At 37.7% G+C, this 13202-nt stretch overlaps 1 protein-coding gene and 1 pseudogene across 2 annotated transcripts in view; one reads left to right on the top strand and one right to left on the bottom strand.

Moving 5' to 3' along the window:
• The window catches only part of SOS1 (SOS Ras/Rac guanine nucleotide exchange factor 1), a 144384-nt gene that overhangs the window by 19782 nt on the left and 111400 nt on the right, over positions 1-13202 (top strand). The window lies entirely within an intron of this gene.
• LOC132502081 (ubiquitin-ribosomal protein eS31 fusion protein-like) lies at positions 2228-2662 on the bottom strand (annotated as a pseudogene).

Genomic DNA, 13202 nt, shown 5'->3' with positions numbered 1-13202 from the left:
AAATCTTGTGATTGGCTTCATAGGGTAGTAAAAGGATAACCAAGATTTTGCATCAAAGTATTTATAATATAGTGAATGATAAGACAGTTCCAAATATAGATATCATTTAAAGAACTAATATAGTATCTTCAAAAAAATAATGCAGCACAAATGTGTAAATCTTTTTAATCATTGGATAAATGGTTGAATTAACTATGTTCTAGATATATACACATACATAACATAACTTTGAGGAGCTAAGGCTAGGGTAAGAAGTACTCCTGAATGGATATAGGCTGCTTCAGTATTTCTTAAACATCTTCGTTTTTTAAAGTAGTAGTCTGTGAAATTCTATCAATTGTACTTTCATTTAAATTAACAAATATACTTTTTTATAAAATCACAAATACAGTTGACCCTTGAACAACACAGTTTTGTACTGTATGGGTACACTTATACATGGATATTTTTCAGTAGTAAATACTACAGTACAACACTGTTGTTGGTTAGTTGAATCTGCAGATGCAGTGGAACCATGGATATGGAAGGCCTGCTCTTAAGTTACATGTGGACTAAACCCCGAGTTGAATGGCCAACTGTACCTTTAGGAAAATTTAAGCTACATGTTATTTACATTAGTTTATTTAGAGTGCCTTTCTCAATATCTGTAACTGAAATCACACCTGTTCATGAGAGATTGAGAGTCTTAGTGGGTGGAAAGGGAGACAGTGGGTTATTTAAGCACATTCAGTGTATTTTGGAGGGTGGCAAGGCTTTGGGCATTTAGGACAGCATGACTAAAGGGATAGAGAGAGGAGGGTGAGACACTGATATCAAAGATGACATTTACATTGTTGGAAATTTTGACTAAGGTCACCTTATATATGGGAAAGGGGAATAATATGCTCTTACTCCTCCCTCCCTCCATTCCTTCCTTCCTTCCTTAAAAAACCACAGAATTTCCTGCTCTCAGTTTCTAGAATTCAAAGTTCTATCTTAGAACTTTGGTTATGTTATATAATTTCATTAAGTAGATTATAATTTCCTTAAGTAGACTTTTCTGAGATTCTGAGGATTTAATCTCCATTTTATAGCATATCTGTGGGTAAATGTGTTCTCACCATCAAACAATCTCTAGGAATAGCAATCAGTTTATAAATTTGAAATAATTTTGAAAAGATAACTTCCATTAGAAAGTTTCTACCTGAAAATAAGCATTTCAACAATTAGTATCAAATTTACATAACATTTTTGTTTCATATTGTATACTACAGTGTTCTTTTTAAAATTATTTATTTATTTATTTCTGGCTGCATTGGATCTTTGTTGCTGCACGTGGGCTTTCTCTAGTTGTGGCGAGTGGGAGCTACTGTTCATTGCGGTGAGTGGGCTTCTCACTGCAGTGGCTTTTCTTGTTGCAGAGCATGGGCTCTAGGCGTGCAGGCTTCAGTAGTTGTGGCATGTGGGCTCAGTAGTTGTGGCACACGGGCTTAGTTGCTCCGCAGCATGTGGGGTCTTCCCAGACTAGGGCTCAAACCCATGTCCCCTGCATGGGCAGGTAGATTCTTCACCACTGCACCACCAGGGAAGTCCCACTACAGTGTTCTTAATTGCATTGCTACTTTACATTTTTACACTTACCTGTTTGCTATTGAACTCATCAACAGTTAGTAATCCATAGTAGCAAATTCTTGAAAATACAATTAATTTATAAACTCATCTTAGTCTTTGGTAATTTTTTCAAATGTTTTTCATATTTACATTTTTTATATAGTTAATATACTTTTCAATATTGAACATGACAAATATAAAAAGTATCCTGTTTCATTTTTTAAATTAAAAACGATAATGCTTTTAAAAGTGATTTTAACTTACAGAACACGATCACAAAATTCAAAGCTCAAAAGATTATACAGTGAAAATCTTCCATCTCCTCTGCTCCACTTTTCTTGCATTCTACGCAGGGGCAACCAATTTACAAGTTTCTTGTGTAGAGATTTTTCCATGATAAGCTTGTGTATGTGTATATATGTGTGTGGTGTGTGTGTGTGTGTGTGTGTGTGTTTGATACACCGTTTTTAGTACCTTTGTTCCCCCCCCTTCAGTATATTTTGGAGAGCATAGCAGTTAAGATTATCACCTTTATTCTTTTCTATGGCTACATACTGTTATTTAGTTGTACTATAATTTAACTAGTCTCTCTCTCTTTTTTTTAATTAGGTCATGTCTTTTATTAACTAGTGTGCAGTTACTTGTCTTCTGGTTTGTTGAAACAATAGGTAAGACAACATTTGCCACAATACTGTGTGTCAAAGTGGTTCACCATAAAAACTCCAGCACCACGTTCATCTGAAGGGTGCTCCCGATGAAGGTGACTGATTTTGCCATTCTCCTCCACCTTATAGTATTTCAGGACAGCCAGCTTAACCTTCTTTCTCTTATGCTTGTTCTTCTTGAGAGTGGTGTAAGACTTCTTCCTTTTCTTAGCACCACCATGAAGTCTCAACATTAAGATGAAGAGTGGACTCCTTTTGAATGTTGTAGTCAAAGTACGTCCATCTTCCAGTTGCTTGCCAGCAAAGATCAGTCTTTGCTGGTCAGGAGGAATTCCTTCCTTATCCTGGATCTTGGCCTTTATATTTTCTGGTGTATCTGAGTGTTCAACTTCAAGAGTGATGGTCATCCCCGGAAAGCCTTCATGAAAATCTGCACCTTGGCAGCAGTTCTGCCACAGATGACAGATCCAAAAGCTAACTAGTCCCTTATTGAGAAACATTGAGGTCACTTTCTGTCTTTTTGTATTATAAACACTTGTAGCAAAAACTTGTATATATGTCCTATCACATATGAGTGAAATGTTTCTTCATGTCTCTTGCCCATTTTCTAGTTAGATTGTTTGCTGTTTTACTGTTGAGTTTTGAGAGGTCATTATATATTTTGGATACTAATCCTTTGTTGGGTCTGTGGCTTGGAAATGTTTTGTCCCACTACTTACCTTGTCTTTTTATCCACTTTCCAGGGGCTTTTTCAGAGCAAAAGTTTTAAATTTTGGTGAAGTCCAATTAATCAGTATTTTACTTTTTAAAAAATATTTATTTATTTATTTATTTTGACTGCACTGGGTCTTAGTTGTGGCACACAGGATCTTTGTTGCAGCATGCGGGATCATTTTAGTTGAAGCATGCGGGCTCCTTAGTTGTGGCATGCGGACTCTTAGTTGGAGCATGCACGTGGGATCTAGTTCCCCAACCAGGGGTCAAACCTGGGTCCCCTGCATTGGGAGCGTGGAGTCTTACCCACTAGACCACGAGGGAAGTCCCTGTCAGTAATTTTCTTTTATGGGTTGGTGTCAAGTCTTAAGTACTCTTTGAATATCCATAGATCCTGAATTTTTTTTCGTGTATTTTTTCCTAAAAGCTTTATAGTATTACATTTTACATTTAAGTCCATGATACATTTTGTGTTATTTTTGTATAAGGTATGAGACTTAAGTTGAAGTGCATTTTTTTGCCTATGGATGTCCATTTGCTCCAGCACCATTTGTTGGAAAGGCAGTCCCTCCTTCTTTGAATTGCTTTTGTACTTTGGTCAAAAATTGGGCATATTTTTATGGGTCTATTTCTAGGTTCTCTCTTCTGTTCCATGTGTTTCTCTCTATCTGCCAATGCTACACAGTTTTTATTACTATAGCTGTAAAATAGGTCTTGAAATGGGGTAGGATGGTTCCTTTCACTTTATTCTTTTCCCAAATTATTTTAGTAATTCTAGTTACTTTTCCTTTTCATATAAATTTTAGAATAATCTTGTCAATATCTACAAAAAATCTTTCTTGGGATATTAGTAGGAGTTGTGTTAAACCCATTTATTAATATGAGGGAGTGGGAGAATTGGCATCCTTACTATGTTGAGTCTCCCATTCCATGAACATAGAATGTCTCTGCGTTTATATTTAGATTGGTTTTCTTCATCAATATTTTGTCATTTTTAGCATACAAGTCTTGTGCTTGTTTTGTTAGATTTGCACGTAATATTTTGGGTTTGTGGGGTTTTTTAAATTTTTATTATTTTATTTTGTATGTCCATGTGTTCATTGCAAATAGAGTTGATTTTTTTACATGTTTACCTTGTATCTTATGACCTTACTGAATTCACTTATTTGTTCTAAGTTTTTATTTTTTTGATTTTGTAGATTCTTTGCAGTTTCTACCCAATCACGTAGCTGACAAATAGGGATGGTTTTATTTTTTCCTTTCAAATTTGTGTTTTTTATATCCTTTTCTTGTTTTATTGCACTGGCAAGAACTTTCAGCACTATGTTCAATGAGTATGTTGAGAGTGGACATTATGTCTTTTTCCCCAGTTTAAGGGGAAAGTATTCAGTCTTTCACTCTTAAGTGTATCTTAAGTATACGTTTTTGTAGATGCTCTTTATCAAGTTGAAGAAGTTCCCTCCTATTCCTCTTTCTCTGAGAGGTTTTTTTTCCTTCATGAATGGGTACTGAGTTTTGTCAAATACTCTTTTTTTTATTACCTCAATTGAGATGAATTATGTGGTTTTTTTCTTTAGCTTTTTAATGTGGTGGATTACATTGGTTGGTTTTAGAATATTGGTCTAGACCTGCATCCCTGGAGTAAACTCTGCTTGGTCATAGTGTATGATTCTTTTTGTATATTGCCAAATTTGATTTGCTAATATTTTGTTAAGGATCTGTAATTATGAAGGATGTTGGTCTGTAGTTTTCCTTTTTTGTTCTGTGTTTACCTGTTTTTTGTGGTTTTTTTAAATCAGGGTAATACTAGCTTAATAAAATGAATTTGAAAGTATTCCCTTCAATTCTATTTTCTAGAAGAGATTGTGGAAAATTGGTGTTAATTCTTTAAAAGTTTGCTATAATTTTCAATGAAACCATCTGGACCTGGAGAGGTTTTTGGATATTTTGAAATTACCAATTCATTTTATTTATTTAATAGGTATAGGACTATCCAAATTATATTATTATTATTATTATTATTATTATTATTATTTTGTGGTATGCAGGCCTCTCACTGTTGTGGCCTCTCCCGTTGCGGAGCACAGGCTCCGGATGCGCAGGCTCAGCGGCTATGGCTCACGGGCCTAGCCGCTCCATGGCATGTGGGATCTTCCTGGACCGGGGCACGAACCCGTGTCCCCTGCATTGGCAGGTGGACTCTCAACCACTGTGCCACCAGGGAAGCCCTATCCAAATTATTTACTTCATATTGGGTAAGTTGTGGTAGTTTTTTGTTTTGTTTTGTTTTGTGAGAAATTGGTTCATTTCTTCTAAATCATCATTATATGTTGGTGATGAGTTGTTAGGATTAGAAAGGCTCCCCTAGACACCCGAACAGTATAAGGATGAAACATTCTTCATGGTTTTATGATGAAAATCATAATCTTTTAGCTATTATAGCTCTCTGAAGAAAATGTTCAACCAAAAGATTAAATCATACAAAGCATTTAACATTTTCAAACAGTTGCCTAGTCACAAACTTTTAAAAGAGATTTTTCATAGCAGTAAGTTATGTTTATCAAATATTTGAATAGTGTTTCCTTACTGTCCTTTCGTAGTTGCAGGGTGTGTAGAGATATTCATGTTTCATTCCTGATTTATTCCTTATGTTGGTAATTTGTGTCTTCACTTTTTTTTTGGTCAGTCTTGCTAGATGTTTGTTGATTTTTTTTTAATTAATTTTTATTGGAGTAGAGTTGCTTTACAATGTTGTGTTAGCTTCTGCTGTATAGCAAACTGAATCAGTTATATGTATACATATATGCACTCTTTTTTAGAGTTCCTTCCCATTTAGGTCACCACAGATCATATACGGTAGGTTCTCATTAGTTATCTATTTTATACATAGTAGTGTATATATGTCAGTCCCAATCTCCCAGTTCATCCCACCTCCCCCTTTCCCCCATGGTAGCCATAAGTTTGTTCTCTACATCTGTGACTCTATTTCTGCTCTGTAAATAAGTTCATCTGTACCATTTTTCTAGATTCCACATAAAAGCAATTTTATACGATATTTGTTTTTCTCTTTCTGACTTACTTCACTTTGTATGTCAATTTCCAGGTCCATCCACGTCTCTGCAAATGGCACTATTTTGTTCCTTTTTATGGCTGAGTAATATTCCATGGTATATATGTACCACATCTTCTTTATCCATTCTTCGATCAGTGGTCATTTAGGTAGCTTCTATGTCTTGGCTGTTATAAATAGTGCTGCAGTGAACATTGGGGTGCATGCATCCTTTTGGTTGGTTGTCAGTTTTTGATCTCTTAAAAGAACCAACTGTTTCACTGATTTTTCTCTGTTTTTCTGTTTTCAGTTTTATTGATTTCTACTGTGTCTTTATTATTTCCTTCCTTTCTCTTGCTTTGCTTCTAGTTTGCTCTTCTTTTTTTGAGATTCTTGAGGTGGGAACTTAGGTTATTGACTTGTGGCTTTTCCTTTTGAGGCTTTTCCTTTTTTTAAATTTCTTTCTCAGCAGTTTTACCTATGTCTCACAAATTTTGATATGCTGTATTTTCATTTTTCTTTAGTTCTGTTATATGTATTTTTAAATTTCCCCTGATAATTCCTCTTTGATCCATAGATTATTTATATAAAGTGTGTTGTTTAGAGAGCTGAGTGGCGGCCGTGGATACTCTGGGTGCCTGCTGTGCATGTGTGTGGCCACCTGGTGTGCACAGGCTCTGGCAGCAGCCACGGGCTGGCCAGACTGCGGCAGTTTTCTGGATGACAAACAATGATCCAGCACGGTGTCTCAGTACAACCAGGAGGCCGGAGAGTGGAACCAATTCTGAGCTGCCTGTTGTCAGGCCTGAGCTCCTGTGGTGGGAGTGCCAAGTCCAAACCACTGGACTAACAGAGAACCTCAGACTCCAGGGAATATTAATCAGTGTGAGCTCTCCTGGAGGTCCTCATCTTGACACCAAGACCTGGCTCCACCCAACTGCCTGCCACCTCCAGTGCTGGATGCCTCAGGCCAAACAACCAGCAAGACAGGAGCACAGCCCCACCCATCAAGAAAAATGAGATGACAAAAAAATATGGTACAGACAAAGGAGCAAGGTAAAAACTTACAAAACCAAATAAATGAAGAGAAAATAAGCAACCTATCTGAAAAAGAATTCAGAGTAATGATAGTAAAGGTGATCTTAAATCTAGGAAATAGAATGGAGGCATGGATCAAGAAAATACAAGAAATGTTTAACAAGGACCTAGAAGAACTGAAGAACAAACAAACAGTGATGAACAGCACAGTAATTGAAATGAAAAATACACTAGAAGAACTCAGTAGAACAATTGAAGCAGAAAAATAAGTGAGCTGGAAGATAGAACGGTGGAAATAACTGCTGAGGAGCAGAATAAAGAAAAAATAATTAAAAGAAATGAGCACAGTCTCAGAGACCTCTGGAACAACATTAAACACACCAACATTCAAATTATAGGAGTCCCAGAGAAGAAGAGAAAGAGAAAGAGTCTGAGAAAATATTTGAAGAGATTATAGTCGAAAACTTCCCTAACATGGAAAAGGAAATAGTCAACCAAGTCCAGGAAGCACAGAGTTCCATACGGGATAAACCCAAGGAGAAACATGCTGAGACACATATTAATCAAACTAACAAAAGTTAAATTCAAAGAAAAAATATTTAAAGCAGCAAGGTGAAAAGCAACAAATAACATACAAGGGAATCCCCATAAGGTTATCAGCTGATTTTTCAGCAGAAATACTGCAGGCCAGAAGGTAGTGGCAGGATATATTAAAAGTAATGAAAGGGAAAAACTTGAAACCAAGATTAGTCTACTCAGTAAGGATCTCACTCAGATTCGATGGAGAAATCAAAAGCTTTACAGACAAGCAAAAGCTAAGAGAATTCAGCACCTCCAAACCAGCTTTACAACAAATGCTAACAGAACTTCTCTAGGAGGGAATCACAAGAGAAGAAAAAGACCCCCCCACACAAAAATCCAAAACAATTAAGAAAATGGTAATAGGAACATACATATCGATAATTACCTTGAATGTAAATGGATTAAATGTTCCAACCAAAAGACACAGGCTGGCTGAATGGATACAAAAACAAGACCTTTATATACACTGTCTACAAGAGACCCACTTCAGACCTAGGAACACATACAGACTGAAAGTGAGGGGATGGAAAAAAATATTTCATGCAAATGGAAATCAGAAGAAAGCTGGAGTAGCAATACTCCTATCAGATAAAATAGACTTTAAAATAAAGACTGTTAAACTGTGACAAAATGAGAGAGTGGCATGGACATATATACACTACCAAATGTGAAATAGATAGCTAATGGGAAGCAGCCACATAGCACAGGGAGATCAGCTCAGTGCTTTGTGACCACCTAGAGGGGTGGGATAGGGAGGGTGGGAGGGTGGGAGACGCAAGAGGGAAGAGATACGGGAACATATGTAAATGTATAACTGATTCATTTTGTTATAAAGCAGAAACTAACACACCATTGTAAAGCAATTATACTCCAATAAAGATGTTAAAAAATAAAATAAATAAAATAAAATAAAGACTGTTACAGGAGACAAGGAAGAACACTACATAATGATCAAGGGATCAATCCAAGAAGAAGATGTATAACAATTGTAAATATTTATGCACCCAACATAGGAGCACCTCAATACAGAAGGCGAATGTTAACCTAAATGGGGAAATTGACAGTAGCACAATAATAGTGGGGGTTTTTAACACCCCACTTACACCAATGGACAGATCATCCAGACAGAAAATAAATAAGGAAACACAAGCTTTAAATGACACAATAGACCAGATAGACATAGTTGGTGCTTATAGAACATTCCACCCGAAAGTGGCAGAATACACTTTCTTCTCAACTGCACACCAGACATTCTCCAGGATAGATCACATCTTGGGTTACAAATCAAGCCTTGGTAAATTTAAGAAAATTGAAATCATATCAAGCATCTTTCTGACCACAATGCTATGAGATTAGAAGTCAATTACAGGAAACAAAACTATAAAAAACACAAACACATGGAGGCTAAACAATACACTACTAAGTAACCAAGAGGTCACTGAAGAAATAAAAAAGGAAGTCAAAAAATACATAAAAACAAACTACAACAAAAACATGACAACCCAACACCTATGAGACACAGCGAAAGCAGCTCTAAGAGGGCAGTTTATAGCAATTCAATCTCATCTCAAGAAACAAGAAAAATCTCAAACAATCTAACCTTACACCTAAAGCAACTAGTGAAAGAAAAAGAAGAGGAGGAGGAGAAGAAAAAGAAGAAAAACCCCAACATTAGTAGAAGGAAAGAAGATTAGAGCAGAAATAAAGGAAATAGAAATGAAGAAGACAGTAACAAAGATCAATAAAACTAAAAGCTGGTTCTCTGAGAAGATAAACAAAACTGATAAGCCTTTAGCCAGGCTCATCAAGGAAAAAAGAGAGAGGTTTCAAATCAATAAAATAAGAAATGAAAAAGGTGAAATTTCAACTGACACTGCAGAAATACAAAGGATCATAAGAGACTACTATAAGCAAGTATATGCTAATAAAATGGACAACCTGGAAGAAATGGACACATTCTTAAAAAGGTACAACCTTCCAAGACTGAACCAGGAAGAAATAGAAAGTATAAACAGACCAATCACAAGTAATGAAATTGAAACTGTAATTTAAAATCTTCCAGCAGGGGCTTCCCTCATGGCACAGTGGTTAAGAATCCACCTGTCAGTGCAGGGGACACAGGTTCCATCTCTGATATGGGAAGATCCCACATGCTGTGGAGCAACTAAGCCTGTGCAGCACAACTACCGAGCCTGCACTCTAGAGCCCACAAGCCACAACTACTGAAGCCTGTGTTCCTAGAGCCTGTGCTCTGCAACAAGAGAAGCTACCACAATGAGAAGCCCACGCACCACAACAAAGAGTAGCCCCTGCTTGCCACAACTAGAGAAAGCCCGCACGCAGCAACGAAGACCCAGCACAGCCAAAAATAAATAAGGAAATTAAAACAAAAAAATTTTCCAACAAAGAGAAGTCCAGGACCAGATGGCTTCACAGGCAAATATTATTAAACATTTAGAGAAGAGCTAACACCTGTCTTTCTCAAGCTCTTCCCAAAAATTGCAGAGGGAGGAACACTCCCAAACTCTTTCTACAAACCATCATCACCCTGATACCAAAACCAGACAAAGATATCACAAATAAAGAAAATTACAGGCCAGTATCACTGATGAACATAGATGTAAAAATCCTCAACAATATACTAGGAAACAGAATCCAACAACACATTAAAAGGCTCATACACCATGATAAAGTGGGATTTATCCCAGGGATGCAAGGATTCTTCAATATACACAAATTAATGTGATACACCATATTAAGAAATTAAAGAATAAAACCATATGATCATCTCAATAGATGCAGAAAAAGCTTTTGACAAAATTCAACACCCATTTATGATAAAAACTCCAGGAAGTGTGCATAGAGGGAACCTACCTCAACATAATAAAGGCCATATATGACAAACCCACAGCCAACATCATTCTCAATGGTGAAAAACTGAAACCATTTCCACTAAGATCAGGAACAAGACAAGGTTGCCCACTCTTGCCACTCTTATTCAACATAGTTTTGGAAGTCCTAGCCATGGCAATCAGAGAAGGAAAAGAAATAAGAGGAATCCAAATTGGAAAAGAAGTAAAACTCTCACTGTTTGCAGATGTCATGATACTATGCATAGAAACTCCTAAAGATGCCACCAGAAAACTACTAGAGCTAATCATTGAATTTGGTGAAGTTGCAGGATACAAAATTAGTGCACAGAAATCTCTTGTATTCCTATACGCCTATGATGAGGGACTTCCCTGGTGGTCCAGTGGCTAAGACTCCACGCTCTCAAGGCAGGGGGCACTGGTTCAATCCCTGGTCAGGGAACTAGATCCCACATGCTGCAACTAAGAGTTCGCATGCTGCCACTAAAGATCCCACGTGCTGCAACAAAGATCCCGCATGCCACAGCTGGGACACGGTGCAGCCAAATCAATCAATCAATATTTTAAAATTAAATAAAAGATAAAATTTGCCTGTATACTAACAATGAAAGTTTGGAAGGAAATTAAGGAAACAATCCCATTTACTATTTCAACAAAAAGGATAAAATACCTAGGAATAAACCTAGCTAAGGAGACAGAAGACCTGTATGCAGAAAACTATAAGACACTGATGAAAGAAATCAAAGATGACACAAACAGATGGAGAGATACACCATGTTCTTGGATTGGAATAATCAATATTGTGAAAATGACTGTACTTCCCAAAGCAATCTACAGATTCACTGCAATCCCTATCAAGCTACCAATGGTATTTCTCACAGAACTTGAACAGAAAATTTTACAATTGGTATGGAAACACAACAGACCCTGAATAGCCAAAGCAATCTTGAGAAAGAAAAATGGAGCTGGAAGAGTCGGGCTTCCCAACTTCAGACTACACTACAAAGCTACAGTAATCAAGACAGTATGGCACTGGCACAAAAACAGAATATAGATCAATGGTACAGGATAGAAAGCCCAGCGATAAACCCACGCACTTATGGTCACCTAATCTATGACAAAGGAGGCAAGAATATATAATGGAGAAAAGACAGTCTCTTCTATAAGTGGTGCTGGGAAAACTGGACAGCTACATGTAAAAGAATGAAATTAGAACACTCCCTAACACCATACACAAAAGTAAACTCAAAATGGGTTAAAGACTTAAATGTAAGACCGGACACTACAAAACCTTTAGAGGAAAGCATAGGAAAAACGCTCTTTGTTATAAATCACAGCAAGATCTTTCTTGAACCACCTCCTGGAGTAATTAAACTAAAAACAAAATAAACGAATGGGACCTAATTAAACTTAAAAGCTTCTGCATAGCAAAGGAAACCATAAACAAGATGAAAAGACAAACCTCAGAATGGGAGAAAATATTTACAAATGAAGCAATTGACAAGGGCTTAATCTCCAAAATATACAAAACAGCTCATGCAACTCAATATCAAAACAACAAACGACCCAATCCAAAAATGCACGGAAGACCTAAGTAAACATTTCTCCAAAGAAGACATACAGATGGCTAAGAGGCACATGAAAAGATGCTCAACATCACTAATTATTAGAGAAATGCAAATCAAAACTACAATGAGGGCTTCCCTGGTGGCGCAGTGGTTGAGAGTCCGCCTGCCGATGCAGGGGACGCGGGTTCGTGCCTCGGTCCGGGAGGATCCCACATGCCGCGGAGCGGCTGGGCCCGTGAGCCATGGCCGCTGAGCCTGCGCGTCCGGAGCCTGTGCTCTGCAGGGGGAGAGGCCACAGCGGTGAGAGGCCCACGTAACGCAAAAAAAAAAAAAAAACTACAATGAGGTATCACCTCATACCGGTCAGAGTGGCCATCATCAAAAAATCTACAAAGAATAAGTGGTGGAGAGGGTATGGAGAAAAGGAACCCTCTTGCACTGTTGGTGGGAATGTAAATTGATAACAGCCACTATGGAGAATGGTATGGAGGTTCCTTAAAAAACTAAGATAGAACTACCATATGACCCAGCAATCCCACTCCTGGGTGTATACCCTGAGAAAACCATAGTGCAAAAAGACACATGCGGGCCTCCCTGGTGGTGCAGTGGTTGAGAGTCCGCCTGCCGATGCAGGGGATACGGGTTCGTGCCCCGGTCTGGGAGGATCCCATATGCCGCGGAGCGGCTGGGCCCGTGAGCCATGGCCGCTGGGCCTGCGCATCCGGAGCCTGTGCTCCGCAACGGGAGAGGCCACAACAGTGAGAGGCCCGCATACCGCAAAAAAAGAAGAAAAAAAAAAAAAAGACACATGCATCCCAGCGTTTATTGTAGCACTATTTACAATAGCCAGGACATGGAAGCAACTTAAATGTCCATCAACAGAAGAATGGATAAAGAAGGTGTGGTACACATATACAATGGAATGTTACTCAGCCATAAAAAGAAATGAAGTTGGGTCATTTGTAGAGATGTGGATGCACCTAGAGTCTGTCATACAGAGTGAAGTTAGTCAACAAGAGAAAAACTAATACCATATATTAACACATATATGTGGAATCTAGAATAATGGTACAGATGAACCTATTTGCAGGGCGGGAATAGAGAGGCAGATGTAGAGAACGGACAT

Source organism: Mesoplodon densirostris, chromosome 14 (genome assembly GCF_025265405.1).
Source record: "Mesoplodon densirostris isolate mMesDen1 chromosome 14, mMesDen1 primary haplotype, whole genome shotgun sequence".
In the NCBI taxonomy this organism is placed as follows: Eukaryota; Metazoa; Chordata; class Mammalia; order Artiodactyla; family Ziphiidae; genus Mesoplodon; species Mesoplodon densirostris.
Note: the sequence above shows the minus strand (reverse complement) of the source record. Positions and strands in the feature narration are given on the sequence as shown.